The sequence below is a fragment of the Pristiophorus japonicus genome, chromosome 4 (genome assembly GCF_044704955.1).
Source record: "Pristiophorus japonicus isolate sPriJap1 chromosome 4, sPriJap1.hap1, whole genome shotgun sequence".
In the NCBI taxonomy this organism is placed as follows: domain Eukaryota; kingdom Metazoa; phylum Chordata; class Chondrichthyes; family Pristiophoridae; genus Pristiophorus; species Pristiophorus japonicus.
In genome coordinates, this window is record NC_091980.1 from 200084612 (window position 1) to 200096762 (window position 12151).

A 12151-nucleotide genomic window follows, 5' to 3' on the forward strand; every position below is an offset into this window, starting at 1 on the left:
GTCCTCCTCCATTTTGGATGCCCCAAAAGTTTGTCAACATCCTTCGCCTGCTTCACAATGACATGCAGGCCGTGATCCTTAATAACGGATCCATTACAGACCCAATTCACGTCCGGACCGGGGTCAAACAGGGCTGCATCATCGCTCCAACCCTCTTCTCAATCTTCCCCACTGCCATGCTCCACCTCACAATCAACAAGCTTTCTGCTGGAGTGGAACTAAACTACAGAACCAGTGGGAAGCTGTTTAACCTACACTGCCTCCAGGCCAGGTCCAAGCTCACCCCAACCTCTGTCGTTGAGCTGCCGTACACGGATGATGCCTGCCTCTGCACACATTCTGAGGCTGAACTCCAGGATATAGTCAATGTATTCACTGAGGCATATGAAAGCATGGGCCTTACGCATAACATCTGTAAGACAAAGGTCCTCCACCAGCCTGTCCCCATCGCACAGCACTGCCCTCCAATCATCAAGATTCACAGCGCAGCCCTCGACAACGTGGACCATTTCCCATATCTCGGGAGCCTCTTATCAACAAAGGCAGACATTGATGCGGAGATTCAACATCGCCTCCTGTGCCTTCGGCCGTCTGAGGAAAAGAGTGTTTGAAGACCAGGCCCTCAAATCTACCACCAAGCTCATGGTCTACAGGGCTGTAGTAATACCCGCCCTCCTGTATGGATCTGAGGCATGGACGATGTATAGAAGGCACCTCAAGTCACTGGAGATATATCACCAACGATGTCTCCGCAAGATCCTGCAAATCCCCTGGGAGGACAGGCACAAAAACATCAGTGTCCTCGCCCAGGCTAACATTCCCAGTATTGAAGCACTGACCACATTCAATCAGCTTTACTGGGCAGGCCACATAGTTCGCATGCCAGATACGAGACTCCCTAAGCAAGTGCTTTATGTGGAGCTCCTTCACGGTAAACAAGCCAAAGGTGGGCAGCGGAAGCGTTACAAGGACACCCTCAAAGCCTCCCTGGTAAAGTGCAACATCACCACTGACACCTGGGAGACCCTGGCCGGAGACTGCCCGAGGTGGAGAAAGTGCATCTGGGAGGGCATTGAGTTCGTCGAGTCTCAACGCAAAGAGCATGAAGAGGTCAGGTGCAGACAGCGGAAGGAGCGTACGGCAAATCAGCCCCGCCCACCCCTTCCCTCGACGAATGTCTGTCCCACCTGTGACAGAATCTGTGGAATCTGACAGAATCGTATTGGACTGTTCAGCCACCAGAGAACTCACTTTGGGAGTGGAAGCAAGTCTTCCTCGATTCCGAGGGACTGCCTATGATGATGATGGTAGCTGCAGTGGTCTCATTAAGAAGTGCTGGTTAGGCCACATTACACTCCAAAAAAACTGTGCTGAGCATGCCTGGCATCTGTTGTGCTTCGCTGACAAGTTTAATGGAAAGGTCCCTTAATAGGCGCTAGGCCTTCATTAACATATTCAAGGGGCCTAACGCCTGCATTAGGCAGCCACTAGGGATGCCTGAATATCACTCCACCCAAAATGGGGGCGGATGTATTTCAGTTTGCTATTTTGGCTCAAAATTGGTCCTTTGAGCCATTTTACATTTGGAAAACAGGCGCAATAGCGACCAATTGTTTTCCCCTATACTTTTATTGGTTAATTGAGACTGCACCTCACAATCGTGCAACATCCAAGTTATATTCCATACCCTTTTAAAATGATCCAGCTTTGAGAAAAAAAGTTTAGAGCTGTTTCTTAGTAAATACCACAATCTGCTACTTTACTAGCCACAATGGGAAAAGAAAAGTCTGTAGTGGAACATTGAGACTCTCATTCAGACAGCCCACACATTAAGCCGAGCATTGAATGGCGTTAAACTCTGCCAGTCTCTGTGGGTGAGCTTGACTAGTTTTTATCCGGGTCGTTAGATGAAAAAAATGAAATAAATACCTGCATTAATATAAACAGAAATGGATAAAAAATAATCAATAGAAATAAAAACTTGATTGGAATAAATTGGTGTTTTTGCCTTAACAAGTTGTTGAAATGTCTCAAAGTAATTCACACAATGAATTACTCTTTGAAATTCATTGGCTGTTGTTATGTGCTCAAATCACAACAACCAGTTTGGGCCAGGAATGTTTCACAGCCAGTGGAACATTTTAGACTTGTGGAATCCCATACTGGGAAAAAGGGAGAACAAGGAGAAAAATGCCCCAGTGCAATATTTGTGCTTCTCTGATAACTAAGAGTAATACGGTAACACCAATGGTGGTTGTGAATAGCATGTGGGAGGGAATGCATTGAAAGATTAAAGCTGTTGATTTATTTTTAATTGCACTTTTTGCATCTGTTACCTTAATAATCATTTTACAATCTTGGGATGCGCAACACGAATCTTAATTCTGTTGTTTTTGAAATGTAGATTCAGACAGTTTAAAACACAAGCCTGTGCACAGTACTATTGATAAACAATGGGAGCACGAGAGAGCAGGAAAGCTGTATCTAGCCCCAGGCACAATCACATTCATACGTGCACTCATGTTCTCAATGAGTTAAGAAAGCAGCAACATAAGCTGCCTTCACAACCTCATCTCCTAACTAGTGATAGAATTGCTGCCCAAAGATACTGAAAAAAACTAACACAAAAATATTTCACAAATCACTTACCACACTCAAGACCTTCAACAGGATGAGCCCATCAAAACATCACCACCCAAAATTTGTTCGCTTGTGACTTGCGCACATTTTGGAAGGAACTACCTGTGCCCAACCTTTGAAAGGCCTAATGTAAGAAGAATTATCAGTGTGATATGCAATGTAATAGTAACTAAAAGGTTAAGGGGATGAGAAACCTAGGCAGTTAATGGTCTTTTGCTTGATTTTATGAATATGTTGCTAATTCTCAGTGAACATCTGAATGGAAGTGTTAATATTTGATACACTGTTAAAGAGGGGTGCTAAAACCACAATCATATATACCCCAAAAACATCATACAAACAAAACAGAATGTTAGGAATGGAAGGTTGTTAGGTGAAGGAATGTTGTTGGTGGGCAATAATGTGAGACCTTTTCATATAGCAAGCTGTAATCGGTTTAAACAATCAATAACAGCGAAAAATCCAGAAGTATCATATTAAAACTGGCTGTTCCCCAGAACAGAATGCCTTTGTACAATTCACATCATTTTCAATTTTAAATTACCATCGAAAGGGCAGAGTGCATCCTTGAAAATTAGTCTGCTCTCTAATTAACGCACTCCAACATGACAATGAGTACAGTTTCAGCTTGGCTAGGCAGGCAAGTCAAGCAGGAGGAAGTGACTGAAGGACTTGGAGAGACTATCCCCCACCTCTTTCTTCTGTTCACAGAAGCTTAAGTCCAATTAGGCCAGTTAATCTGCCTAAGACCACTGGAAGGGCAGGGTATTAGAAAGTTTGACAGCAACTGAAGGGACAAATACAAAAGGCAAGTTTACTTTCAGCAGGAGCAGGCAGCCAGGAATTTCCTTTACCTCTACAGTAAGCGTGTGCAGGTCACTTATAGGAGCGATTCCGTCATTTACATGATCTATGCTATATAATTGTTCCTTCGGTGATTTCTATGTGTTTGTCCATCCTTGCATGATCTAATCTTACCAGATTAATTAAAAACTAAACATCAAGGACATTTGTAAATTCATGTACTCTCATTTTCTGCTTAGTCTCTGCCCTCTTCCCTCCAAATGGAGTTCTTAGAGTTAGAATTTTGACTGCTTTGCAAAAACTGAAGGGGTATTGAGTATATGGGCCATTCTGTCCATCATTTCGAAGGGCCTATCACTAGTAAAGCACTAGACTGATTCAGCATATCTATATCTCATTCGACTGAAACACTGGCCGGTAACATGAGAAAGCATGGAATGAGAAAAATATTTGACCCATCAAGCCCCACTTCTCAAAATGTATTTAATTTCATGAGAGAAATCTCTGTATAATATTCCAGGACCCTTAAAGGTAATCAAGCAAAACACCCGAATATTTACCAATAGTCACATCTCCAGCATGGAAGCCTGTTTCTAACTATTACCAACAAATTAATTTTGTGGCCAATAGCCTTCAGATGTCATTGGGCAAAAGAACTGCTACAACTGTTCTTGCTGCCTGAATAAAGATATTCCTGTTCTTGAAATCAATTTAGTTCAAGAGTATATTAAAACAAACACTAACTGAAGTGTTGGAGGCTATAGGGTAAACTGTTGCCTCATGAGTTTCAGAGGTAATCTCAAGTATGTAATACTTGTAACACATTCTCAGTCACCTGTATAACCCTTGGGCCTCCTGCTACAGCTGTCAGTCAATATTTGTAGAATATATTTGTAGAATATATTTGTTATATATAAGGAATTGCCAAGTCAATAGCAATCGTATTCAAATGATCTTAGCTTTGAGATCCATATTCTTTCCTTCAGGACATTTCATCTGTTTATATATTACATTTTTATGTTATTTGAATCAGTTTGAAAGACAACACTAAAATAAATTGGGGGATAAGGGAGTTCTTCTATATTCAATGTTGATTTTCTTTTTATATTGATATATTAAGGATAATTGCAATTCATACAATTAAACACCAGCAATTGTGACAGGTCCTGATCTGCAGCTGTTGCAATATAGAGCTCATTGAAGCTTTGTTTTCCACCAGCCCACTCCCAATCATAGTTACACGATTCAGATTCTACAAAGAAAGATTTGATGGTCCTCTCTGGAAAATTGACTGTATGCTTGACATTACATTTTTTGAATTCTTTCAGTGAATTCAGGCTTGGTGCAGAGGACAAACAGCATGTAGCAAAAATGTGGTAATATGAACAGAAAATAACATCTTACTCAGACTTTTTGGGTGGTAGATCATGAGAAACACTCTGTTAAATGCTGTAAAATGTATTTAGTGCAGACGCAGTTCTTTTTTCTTATTAGTTGCAAAGACTGCTTGTTTTAACTCATCTGAGAGAATTAGATATTATTGCAATTTTTAAAAAAAATTCATTAGTGTATGCTAATTGTTGCCTTGGGTAAAGAGAGAGGATCAGCTATTGCTAAGTACATTGAAGAATTGGAGGCAATCACAGAAATTACTGGAGTATTACAGCAGATGTGATTTTGGAATGCAGTCATCTGATGTTTTCCAGAAGTAATCATCGATTTTTTTTTTAACTTGGCAGCCCAGGATTGACAGTGTGTTATTTTCATCCTTTATCCTAGTCTGATAGTAAAAGAAAATCAATGAACGTATTTGCAAATGGATCTTTTTTTTTAACCAAAAAAGTCTGAACCTATTTGCTTGAATATGACATGTTCTGGTAAAACAGTCATTTTCTCTCCCTTTTTTTCCCTGAGCCAAGCAAAACCAGAGTACAGGTCATTAATTTACTACACATATTGCTCAGCACATTGCCTGCTGTTTGGTGACTGATCTATAGATTATACTAACAACATCAATAGTTTCCTCACCAAATTCTCGCTTTAAAAAGTAATTCTTTTCACCTGTGACATAATATTATCCTGATTTCTTGAAATTTAGCAAGAAAAATACACACATAACTGTTACCTTGCCACAAATTCAGATTGCAGACTAAAAAATACTTCTCTGTAAAATGTTAAATCACACCATAATTTCATTGTTACCATATGATTCACCATCAATAAAGGTTTTTGTTTGTCAAATTCTAAACCTTATACAGAATTGATTAAATGTTTTGATGAGGTATGAACCTGACTGAAATAACAAATAAAACTAATTCTAACCTAACTTTACAAAAGCCGAACTTAATTGCAACCCAACATTACTGCCATAGCAACAGCCCTTGCATGAACACAATAGGCTGATGAAAGGGGTAATGTGGTTGCAAACAGTGTATGGAGTAGAGAAAATTTCTCATAAACAAAAGTCTTTCATTTCAAACAGATAGATTTTTCTGAAACACATCCTTAAGACTGAATGCATTTTAAAGATGACAATTAGTGATTTTTTTTTGTTATCCTTACATTTAAACATATGGCCATGCAATTAGCTGCAGCAAGGATCTGGATCCAAAATCACAAATGTTAATGTCTTAAAAGACTGATCATTTAGCACATTGTGCCATAGGCAGTTTAAATCACACAAAAAAGCATTGTGCTAGATTAAGACGGCCAAGTTGGCAAGCACTGAAAAGTAATTTTTTATTTTGCTTTCAGTGTCTTGGGAAACAGTTTTACTAATTCAGAAAGCTGCTGCCAATTTTGGGAAAAAAATGGGAGAGAGCAAGCTTAGAGGAAGCAACAGCAGTATTAGATATTGGCATAAAATCGGAAAGTGCAAGTGGCAGTATGTAAGTATGGCAAGAAGAAGCTGTGGGAAAGCCAATGATAATCAGTTGGATTTGGTATACCAGTAAAATCCACAGTATAAAAATAAATTTAATGAACCACACAATTTTTCCACACCGCCTGAGGTGAAATTCCTGATTAGGATTATGAATAAATAAATTTGTGGAAGAAACCTTGAATCTGGTCAAAGGTGATTGCTAAGACAAAACCGTACCACTAATACTGATAGACCGGATGAAGAACAAGACATCGAACACACATTTGGAACAGTCTCACAACGAAAGCTGCAGTGTAATTAATCAGTATAGCAATCATGGATTAGGTATTAATAGCCTTGAGTGGATTTGAAGGTGAAAACCCTGAGAGGCTTGTACCCTTTACATACATAAGCATATTGTACATTAAATTATATTCACTAAACAAGAATATTTAGCCTGCTTTGTATTTTTCAATGAATTTCTGAATCAGTTAATTAATAATCCAATTAGGATCTTCCACCCCCTATAATGGTGAAATTAAAAAATATAAATTGTCATCGTTTTAATTTTAATTATTCAATTATTTACAGTAATAGAGATTTAAATGAACAAATGCCCCAGACCACACAAATCAAGTTAGTACCCAATCTCTGGTCTTTGAATCTATAGGATTTAATTCTAAAAAACATGTAGCAATGTGGTTTAACTGTCTAATTTGCACCAATGCATTTTATGTACACTGTACCCATGATACAGGTTACTAGCTCAAGGCTAGGATTGTGTGTCCTAAACCAGCAAAAGAGGCAAATTCCCTAACCTACTCAGTTGTATGCATGTCTGAGTGCTGATTACGACTGGACACCTAGGTTACCAGTTTGCAGCACAAACTGATGTATTTTTCTGTGTTTTAAAGAGATTAGGATTAGTGGGAGAAAATAACTTTATTTTAGTTTCAATGTAATTTACCGGATAGATTGATACTGTACTTCAACAGACACCATTTAAAAATGCATTGAAAGAATGTACAGAAAATGTTATACATTTACTGATTTTTCTTACCTTTTATTAGCAAAAACAAAGCGATGAAAGTAGTGATTATTTTGTTATGAGTAATGAAACCTGAAAAGATGGAAGTTGGCGAAAACATAAATATTTTATGTTGCTATTTATATAAAAAATGCACGACAAAATAATTTAATCCTAGCAGTAGGGTTCTTCTCATTAGTATAATAGCCAAAACCAATTATTTAAACTCATATAGTGCTTTAATTTCCTCCTAATCCACCTAGAGTGTGTTAAATTAGAGCTAATTGTAACTCCCAGGCTATTTTAACACATTTTCAGTTCCACATAAGTTAACACAAACAAAGCCCACAATCTGATCACTCCCACAAGAAGGTTGCTTAATCATTCTTTAACCAGCACAATTGGCACATAAGAGTTACAAATAGTGCAGTGAGTAAATACAGCTGCTAAGTGAGCTATGCAATTTCTATGTATTTCTATGTAAAATATGAAAAGCAATGGCTAGAATAAGGTGCAGAAATGTTGGATTACTGACAGTGCCTGCAGATTATAGTTGACAGCATGAGGGAGAAAAGGAATGGCTTTTATGGAACTGAAGGGCAAACTACAAATTAAGCAATCGGCCCATCAGGCATGGGAATCAATCGGCACCAGCCACTGTTGTGTCGCACACTCAATATAAAGAAGATATCTGGTTTAAAGAGAAGTGCCAAAACAGAAGAATGACTATTAGTTATTTAACAGTACCTTATATGGGTCGAAGTGATAATGACCTTATTTGTGATATATAGCCTGAAGGACAATTACCTTACCTTGCAATATATGGGCCTGATGTGTAATTATCATGCACAGCTAGATATGGATATTACATTGATGCCAATGGCATTCCAAGAAGACAGTACAAGTCAGCCATGGTTTAATAACTAGTTTCATTAAACAATATTGTTTACCTCACTTAATCCATTAGTATGATGCAAGTGCAGCACAAAAGGCAGGTAAAGTGAATATTGCATATAGAAAAATATAGATAATAAAAATACATTTGGTCCAACTCACAGTTAAGACCACTTGGTCTCTATCTGAAAGCAATCTCTCTGATTCAGTACGGCCAATTTTATGAATGCAGGGAAAATTGTGGGCAATGCACTTCCCGATACACGTGACCAATGGACAAGGCTCTCTGACAGTAGCTCATGTTTATAAAATTGACCTAACATCTCCAGTTTGCAAAGTATTGTTCTAGCAATCTGTACAATGTGCACATTCTTACCTTCTATCTGTAAGGTGACATTCCATGCAACGTTTAATGTTCATTACAGACAAAAAGGCACCATCCGCAGGTAACAATGTTCTTTAAATGGTAGATTATGAAACATCAAACTCTTCATGAAAAAGCAACTTTGTTACTTCAACAACTAAAAGTTTGAAATCATTTAGGGAGAACCAGGGGTCACAATTTTAAGTCATAGAAGGGCAGATCAAGGTTCAATGTCAGGAGGTGGTTCTTTTCCCATAGAACAGTGGGCCTCTGGAACAGTCTGCCAGCTCGTATGGTGGACATCGATTTGCTGAATTCTTTCAAGCGAGAGCTGGACCTCTTTCTGGCTGGGGTGGATATCACCTCGTGCAAAAGGTAGGTGCTGCATAGAATTATCAGGGCCAGAGTCATCTCTTGGACTAGTTTCGATCACCTAGTAGGGATGGAGAAGAATTTCTTCGATTTTTTCCCCCCAAATTGGCCTGGATTTTTATCTGTTTTTTCGCCTCTTCCAGGAGATCACATGGTTTCAGGTAATGTAGAGTGTGATACACAAGGTATAAGAAAGAAATACTTGAATTTATATAGCGCCTTTCACGACCACCGGACATCTCAAAGCACTTTTCGGCCAATGAAGTACTTTTGGACTGTAGTCACTGTTGTAATGTAAGATTGTAATGTACCACAATCCTATGGGACAGGCTGGATGGACCAGAGGGTCGTTTCCTGTCCATCATTGTTTATATGTTCGAAAAATGCATAAGTGCGAATGATCGCTTCTTTTTATTTCAGAAAGACAACAAGAACCACAAGGACAAACCAGTCCCTCAAGACTATAGCCCCCGCCACAACACACGGCAAAATCAGTCAAAGCAGATACTAGGCCACAGATACACATTGTGATAGTGAGCTTGAAGAATTTGTGGCGCAGGTTAAAATTGTATTCAAAATGGCTACAAGCAGTTTGTGATCACTTTCCACAGTATTCTTTTTCCCAAAGCCATACCACTCAGATTTCTCCAACAACAACAACAATTTATTTTTAATGTAATAAAATATTCCATAGTGCTTCACAGGAGCATTATCAAACAAAATTTGATACTGAGCCACATAAGGAGATATTAGGATAGATTACCAAAAGCTTGGTCAAAGAGCGAGATTTTAAGGAGCATCTTAAAGAAGGAAAGAGAGGTAGAAAGGCGGAGAGGTTTAGGGAGGAAATTACAGAGCTTAGGGCCAAGGCAACAGAAGGCCCGGCCACCAATGGTGGAGCGATTGAAATTGGGGATGCACAAGAAGCCAGAATTGGAGGAGTGCAGAGATCTTGGATGGTTGTAAGACTGGAGGAGGTTACAGAGAAAGGGAGGGACAACGCAATGGAAAAATTTGAAAATAAGGATGAGAAGTTTAAAATTGAGGCTAAGCCAGACCAGGAGCCAATGTAGGTTAGTGAGCAGAGGGGTGATGGGTGAATGGGTCTTGGTGCGAATTAGGATACGGGCAGCAGAGTTTGGATGAGTTGACGTTTATATAGAGTGGAAGTTGGGAGTTCGGCCAGAAGAACGTTGGCAGAGTTGAGTCTAGAGGTAACAAAGGAATGGATGAAGATTTCGGCAGTAGATGAGCTTTAAGGCAGAGGCAGAATTGGGCGATGTTATAGAGGTGGAAATAGGTGATCTTGGTGATGGAGTGGATATGTGGTCGGAAGCTCATCTCATAGTTAAATATGACACCAAGGTTGCAAACTGTCTGGTTCAACCTCAGACAGTTGCCAGGGAGAGGGATGGAGTTGATGGCTAAGGAACAGAATTAGTGGTGGGGACTGGAGATAATGGATTCAGTCTTCCCAATATTTAGTTTGAGGACATTTCTGCTCATTCAATACTGGATGTCGGACAAGCACTGTGACAACGCAGAGTGGAGTGGTTGAGAGGTGGTGGTGAGGTAGAGCTAGGTGTCGTCAACGTACATGTGGAACCTGACATGTTTTCGAATTATGTCGCCGAGGGGAAGCATGTAGCTGAGAAATAGGAGGAGGCCAAGGATAGAACCTTGGGGGATTCTAGAGGTAATGGTGTGGGAGTGGGAAGAGAAGTCATTGTAGGTGATTCTCAGGCAAGTGCAGTCCCACCCAACTGGACAAAAGAGGAGAAGCGTTGGAGGGTGATGGTGTGGTCGACCTTGTCAAAGGCTGCAGGCAGGTTGAGACGGATGAGGAGGGATAGGTTACCACGGTCACAGTCGCATTGGATGTCATTTGTGACTCTGGAGAGGAAAGGGAAGTTGGAGATGGGGCAGTAGTTTGCAAGGGCAGAGGGGTCAAGGGTGTATTTTTTTCAGCAGATTTGAAGGGGAGGGGGACTGTATCTATGGAGAGGATACTGTTAACAATATCAGCTAACATGGAGGCCAGGAACTGAAGCTGGTGGTCAGCAGTTTGGTGTGAATAGGAAAGCAAAAATAATACTTTAGAGTTCTTTTTCAATTTGAGCATAATTTATCTCCATTGCAGTTAGGGATATTGAGAAGGTTGGCCTTCTTGCATGAAGCATGTCCCCGTCCTCTTTCAGATGCACTGCAAATAGTACTATATCCTTGTCAATATCAAAGTATTGCAATAGTAACACTTCCAATCTGATCTTCTTGACCTCGTCCAGACACTTTTTATGGTAACTGTCCCATGTAAAGTCATGACATTTCTTCAATAAGTCACAAAGATGAATGTAACTCTCTGACAACTTTGGAGCAAACTGATTCAGATTGATTTTGAAATTCCAAGAATTCACTGTATATCTTGTTTGTTGATGCCAGAAGGTATCTTAAGCATTGGCTCAATATGTGTAAGAGCTACTTCTACTGCTTCTTCAGAGTTGATTGTTTTCACATTTCACTTCTTGCCCCTTGAACTTTATTTTATCCTTGTTCAGTATGATACATTTTTGTTGGTATCACTTTAATAAGGTTTATGGTTTCTGATCATGATTCTGTTCATCTGCGTCACAGACAAAGATGTACTCTGCCTTGGCTTTCAATAGTCAGATGGGTCTGGAATTCCTCAGAACTAAATAGATTCTGAAAGGTATACATAGCCATTTGTATCTTTCATAAGCGATTGACAAGATAGTCAAAAGAGTCAATTCTCATCAAATAGAACATGCTAAACTTATTCTTTGCATCCACAGCAATGAATAGTTGTGCTTTGGCCAGTAGGCTCGGACATCAACTATGGTGCAAATTGGGCAGTGATTACATTTGTGGGCACAGTTAAGTAACTTTGATCAATGCACAGAGCACTTTTATCATTCCCTTACATCATTACATTCATCGAAGAGACCCAATCAGTCAGGACACTGACTTGCGCAACAATTTTCATATCAATAAACTTCTTAACATACTTCTTGACAAGTTCCTTTACAGAAAGAGGTTGTGTATGGAACATTAGAAGATGGGAGAGTGGAGAGCACCAGTTCCAACTGTCACAGGACAGAGAGTGGAGAGCACCAGTTCAAACTATCACAGGACAGAGAGTGGAGAGTACCAGTTCCAACTGTCACAGGAG